We start from the raw sequence: 6,218 nt of genomic DNA on the forward strand, positions 1-6,218 counted from the left end.
AGCCTGCACAAAGGGAAGAAGTCTGACATCGGATTGACTTACAGAGCCAGATGATAGGTAAATGCACAATTTCCAGCAGGTTTTTGTCTCTGTCTTTTTAAAAGAGCTTATAGACTCTCAGCTGACCTTCACAGATTCGCGGTTCATCAAAATCACCCAGAGGGTTTATTAAACCAGGTTGCTGCCCCCCCCCCCCAGGGTTTCTGAGTCCATCTAGGCAGGGGCCTGAGAGTCTGCACGTTGTACAAGTTCCCTGGCGACAGCGAAACTGCTGGTCCTGGGACTAACAATTTGAGAACTACCCCCTTAGACTAAAAGACAGACCTTATCGTGAACAAAGTTAAAGTTCAAGGACAAGATCTTCCACATTACCCAGGTCAGGCTGCTCAGGTGACAGACTAGAGCAGGAGCCCAGGGAGAACCGACCCTCTCAAGGTCAAAAACGAGCAAGTCAGACAGTTTCTCTAACTCTCGAGTCACCGGCCTTTGTGTCACACCAGCCTCCTGGAAACACCCCCCCCACCCCCCCCCACCCCCCCCCACCCCCCCCCACCCCCGCCTTCTGCTGAGCCCCCGAGGACATGCTCTTCTCATTGGAAAATTAGGTAAACTCCTCGTCAAAAACACAGGGGTATGATGGGCCATTATGTCTTAGACCTCAAAGACATCCAGCAGGCTTGCAGTGGGGGGAGTGGGGGGAGTGAAAACAACCACAACTGACCAAATGTTGACAATTGTCGAAGCTGGATGATGATCACAGAGAACGTTGTACTGGCCCCCCGCTTCCGTACATGTTCAAAGTTTTCCTATTAAACTAGGTGACGGATACCAGTTGGATCAAGACTTGTCACGGCACATCTCTGAGAGGCCTGGGGTCTCTCACGTGGCCCCTGAGACGTACTTCCCTCCTCCCAAAATATTTTGACATGCCAAGCCTTGGCTGAGCACTAGAGTGATTCACACAAAATTAAGATGCACATTTCTGTCTTCCAGAAGCCCATCGTTCGGTGGAGTAAATAAAATGCATATTATTGGGGCGCCTGGGTGGCTCAGTCGGCTAAGCGGCCGACTTCGGCTCAGGTCATGATCTCGCGGTCCGTGAGTTCGAGCCCCGCGTCGGGCTCTGTGCTGACAGCTCAGAGCCTGGAGCCTGTTCCAGATTCTGTGTCTCCCTCTCTCTGACCCTCCCCGTTCATGCTCTGTCTCTCTCTGTCTCAAAAATAAACATTAAAAAAAATTTAAAAAAAAAACGCATATTATTGTGTTACAGGTACTGATGAACGGCAGAGACAAGAGTGAACTAAGAGATTAACTGAACTGAGCAAGACTGCATCCTTTTCCAGAAAGGGAAAGGATATCCCAGAAATTACACTTTTTTTTTTTTTTGCCTAAGAGCAGTCGCATTTTGGAAATGTGTATGACCATCATCATGTGTGTTCTATCAAAATGAAAAGACATCAAGTGGAAATAACAGGGAAAAACCAAGAATCTGTTAGACAAATAAATTAGAATTTTTTATACCATATAAAATTATTCAAAATGACAATATGAAAGAAATGATAGGCAATATCAACTTTTATTTTTATTTTTTTATGTTTATTTATTTTTGAGAGAGAGAGAGAGAGAGAAGAAAAGAGAACGAGCAGGGGAGGGGCAGAGAGAGAGGGAGTCACAGAATTTGAAGCAGGCTCCAGGCTCTGAGCTGTCAGCACAGAGCCCGATGTGGGGCTCGAACCCACAAACCGTGAGATCATGACCTGAGCCGAAGTCGGATGCTTAACCGACTGAGTCACCCAGGGGCCCCAATACCCAGAACTTTTAAATGAAAAAAGATACAAAGTAACATAACACATATACCATATAACATGTAATGTTGAGCAATGTTTAGAAGCATATAAAATTTAGTTTTAATACCAGAAAAAATACATCAAAATGTTAACAGTAATTATATCTGAATCACAGATTTCTGCTTTTTTAACTCTTCTGTATATTCTTAAATTATATATCACAAATATACATTACTTCTATAATAGCCTTCCCCCTCCTGTATTTTTTTTTCCTCCTGTATTTTTTTTAATTAGCTTCAAAGTACAGCAATCTATCTGTATATCCAGAAACAGACCCAAAAAGCCAAGAGGGCCCATTAAGCAGTGGATGAGCTGAGAAGATTAACTGCCTGGAATCTTTTTGAAGAGATTAGAGGTCCATGAGCCCTCTGAAATGGCCAGGCCAGAGTTCCATGAGCTGCCCTTAGCCAGCTGTCATGGCCAGTTGCCCCCACGAAAGCCCTAGAGGCTTCCTTTCCCAGAATGGACCAGAACCCAGGAATCACAGGGGGGGGGGGGGAGGGGGGGGGCTGGGAAAGCGTGATTATTAAAAGCAGGCTCCCTTTCCCCACTTGGTGCATGAACGGTCCGTGCCACAGTCTTTGTTGCAAGTCCTGGTCCCTCTAGATTCTGATAACTGCCTGGGCACGGTGCAGGGGGGTGGCACAGCGGGGCAGGGGAGCAGGGGCCCTGCCCTCTCTCTTTAAGCTGCAGTCTGTCTTCTCATTCTGATTGTTTAAACTTTTACTAGCCCTACTTTGAGATGGCCTCGGAACACTCTGAAATTGCTAAATACTTCAAATGCTGAATCCACAAAATGGACACAATGTTCTTAAAAAGGGGATTTCTAATGTCAAGCATAATAGTAGCTCCAGAATAAATACCTACAACACGATAGGGCGTTAATAAGTTGCTCACTAAATGAAAGACAGAGTGGTCACCTTCACGTTAAGCACAGAAACCTTTAGACAGGCTCTAAGAGATTATAAACTCCCCTGTTAACAATTCCAAGACAGGGGCACCTGGGTGACTCAGTCGGTTAAGCGTCCGACTTCGGCTCAGGTCATGATCTCACAGTCCATGGGTTCGTCCCGTGCTGACAGCTCAGAGCCTGGAGCCTGCTTCGGATTCTGTGTCTACCTCTCTCTCTGCCCCTCCTCTCTTTCTCTCTCTCTTTCTCTCTCTCTCTCTCTCTCCCTCAAAAATAAATAAACATTGAAAACAATTTTTTTCAATTCCAAGACAAAAATACGCATATTTAAAGCATAGCTTCAAATTACCCACCCAGTAAGATTAAAGGTATTGGCCCAACTGCCTATTTTCACTAATTAAAAACACTTAAACCACAAACCAACCATTTAAACCATCTGCAATAATGAGAAAGTCCAGGATGGAAATTCAGCTTCCACCTGAGCTTCCTTCTTAAGCCATAAAGAACGCTTGTTCTAGAATGAACAGCAGCACCCCTCATCCACTCCTGTGGGGAATCAACACTGTCACAGACCACACTGCAAATTTTAAATGCACCAGACTTCAGCGTGCAAAGACTGGCAGAAATATTTCCTCACCTGGGTTTCACTTCACTGTTTCACATTTTAAATTTGGTTTTCATTTCCTAAAAACAAACTTTTTGAAGCCAGTCAAAAACCTGTGCTCTGGAAGCAATGGGTTGGTTACAAGGAATTCGTCAAATCTGCCCGGAGATTGAAGACATTCTAAGAAAAGTAGTTAAAGGTGGGGCTCTGATTGGCCTTTAAAACTTCCAATAACATTTTCCTACAAAGTGCTGCAAACCGGGCGACTTTAACACAACATTTAAGTAAGACAAAGCTCAGAACCTCTCCAGATCTCCTCCTAACACCTCGTGTTAAGCACAGAGATTAAAATGCTCTCCCTGGGAATCGACGTTTTCAAGTGAAATTTACACATTTACCGTTTCAAAGATATCCTAAGAACACCCCTCATGCCCATAGCGACACTTACCTCTATAGCGAGAGTCTAGTCAAGAAAAGTTTCAGTTTACAAATTCACTAGTCCCTCCTTCCTGCTGGTCCTCACGACCGGGGATCAAAAAAGGGTTGACAGCAAAATGGCCCAGCATCCTTCCCAGTGAATGGCGGGTCGCCCCGGCCTCCACACCGGCCTGGCGCCCCGGCGGCCACACACACACACACACACACACACACACACACACACACACACGCACACACGCACTTTCTCGGACTTCAGGAAACCAGCCTTTGTTCCCAAGACGCAAAAACCTGGGCTCCAGCGACTAGGCCCCCGCCTCCCCGCAACCGGCCTCTCCGAGCGTCCCAGGCCGGTCTGGAAACAAGCCCCATTTTCTCCCGTGTCCCAAGGGCTGAGGACACGTGGCTGCCACCTGGGGCTCCAGCTTTCTAAACACACACACGCCGACACCCACGCCCGCACGCCCCGAAAGGAGGGATCGCCGCCGTCATTGTCATCCGGCCGAGCTGTGCCCCGCGGAGCGCGCTCTCCAACTTCCACGATCTCACACGGGCGCACGCGCGCGCGCGCACACCAGGCGAGGGCGCCCAGGGCCCACGTGCCCTCGAGGGCGCCCCGCGACCCTCCCGCGACCCCCCACCCCACGCGGGCGCAGGCCGGGAAAGGGCCCGCGTCCGCCCGCGCCCTGCGCTCCCCGCCCCCGCGGCCCCGCTCCGGAGCCCGGCGCCCGGCCGGCGGGACTGCTCTCACCTCGGCCTTTGTCCTCCCGCCGACGCAGCCCCGCTCCGGTGCGACCGCCGCCGTCGGAGGGCCGGCCCAGCCTCCCCGCCGCGGTCCCACCCACAGCTGCCGGGCTCGGGGCCGGGCGGGGGGCGCTCGGCAAAGCCCGGAGCGGCGGAGCGCGGCCCGCGCCGGGGACGCGACCCCTGACCCCGGCCGCCGCCCCCCGCCCCCCCGCCTGAGTCCACTTCTCCGGGTCTTCGGGCCGACCGCGCGGCAGGGACGCGCGGTGGGCACGGCCGCCCCGGGACCCGGGCTGGGGAAGGGTCGCGCGCGGTGTGGGCGGCGTCCGGCGAGGGGTGTGGGCCACGCGGCAGGAGCCAGCCCCCGCGCCGGGAGTTCGGGCCCCCGCGGCACCCCGGCCCCCTCGTTCCCCACCCCCGCGCCCGGATCCCCGCGCCCAGCGAGGCCGGTGGGAGGGTCAGCCAACGGCTCTGCCCGGCGCCGGCGTCCACCTCGAGGAAATAAGCAGGTCCCCACCTGAAGCGCCCGGCACCCGGCCGGCCCCGCGCCCTGGAAAGGTCGCTTTCTTCTCGGTCCTCCCCGCGGGCCCCCTCCCCGCATTCCCGCGTGACCCAGACCTGGAGCCCCTCCGGCCACCGCGGACATCGCGGGGCCGGTGGGGGGATCTGGACACAAGTGGGAAGAACCCGCCGAGAACAGAGGTCATTTTGTCGCTTGGGACCCAGGCGCCCGGCGGAGACAAGGCAAGTGTGGGAGGCAGGGAGAGAGGAGTCTAGACCTCCCGGGACACCCCCCCCCCCCCACGTCGGCGCCGGGACTGAGCCCTGCAGAGGGTCCTGTCGACTGGGTCTCCCAGCAGGTACCATGCACCCCCCCCCCCACCCGACTGCGCCCGTCTCCCGCAGCGCTGCCCGCCCGCTCTAACAGCCTGACTGGTGGACCCTGGTCCCCAGAAGCCCGAGTCAGCGAGAGGCCCACGAGGGGCTCCGCCTGAGGCCCGCAGAGCAAGAGGAAGATTCTGGAAGTACAGGCTCCTGTAGGTGGCACCCAGGCACCTTTGCCCTGGCCCCCTCCCCACGCCCGGTCAGAAGAGTGAGGGAATAAAGGAGGGAATGAAAAAGAAGGAACCTCAAATAAGACTTTGTAGATGTCGCTGGCGGCTGGTGCAGAGGCAGCCTGAGGGATGAGCACAGGGCTGGAGGTTTCTTTCCTCTTTTCAGCAAATGTCGTCGCCCCTGTGATTTCAGGAACCTGTGAGGTGCTGCACAGGAGCCGGAGGACCTGTCCTGGACCCTCCCTGCTCCTCACCTCCACGAGTCGCCAGCGAGGCCTTGGGCCTATGAGTCACTGTCCTCCGGGACTGGACAGTCACAGCCACCCAGCTGGGCAGTTAAGTGAGGAAATGACAGAATGAGGGGACAGCTCCCAGCAAATGCCAGCACACAAGCAGGGCCTCAGTAAAGACGCTGACTGAATCAATCGTGGCAGATCTGTAATCTGAATGGCAACACCATCATTTTCCTCATTGTGAAATATTTCAAACACACGCTGGAAGGGCAACGTCATGAGCCCTCCCTGTGTGCCCAAGAACCAGCCAATCCTAACATCTTGCCATACTTGCTTCGGATGTTCGCGTACAAAATAAATAATATCACAATACAGTTAAAGCCCCTGGGC

The 6,218-nt window shown here is 53.5% G+C and overlaps 1 protein-coding gene across 7 annotated transcripts in view; it reads right to left on the reverse strand.

Moving 5' to 3' along the window:
- Positions 1-4,601, reverse strand: part of GREB1 (growth regulating estrogen receptor binding 1) — a 145,288-nt gene extending 140,687 nt beyond the window's left edge. For 5 of the 7 annotated variants that reach the window (XM_042933660.1, XM_042933658.1, XM_042933652.1 and 2 more), the window contains exon 1: positions 3,810-3,943. The gene's annotated coding sequence lies outside the window, so the exon portion shown is untranslated. Of the gene's footprint in view, positions 1-3,809; positions 3,944-4,547 lie in introns of those variants that run through there. The other 2 variants (XM_042933657.1, XM_042933653.1) reach the window with 2 other exon arrangements.
- Positions 4,602-6,218: the final 1,617 nt, after the last annotated feature.

Source organism: Panthera leo, chromosome A3 (assembly GCF_018350215.1).
Source record: "Panthera leo isolate Ple1 chromosome A3, P.leo_Ple1_pat1.1, whole genome shotgun sequence".
Taxonomy (NCBI): Eukaryota; Metazoa; Chordata; class Mammalia; order Carnivora; family Felidae; genus Panthera; species Panthera leo.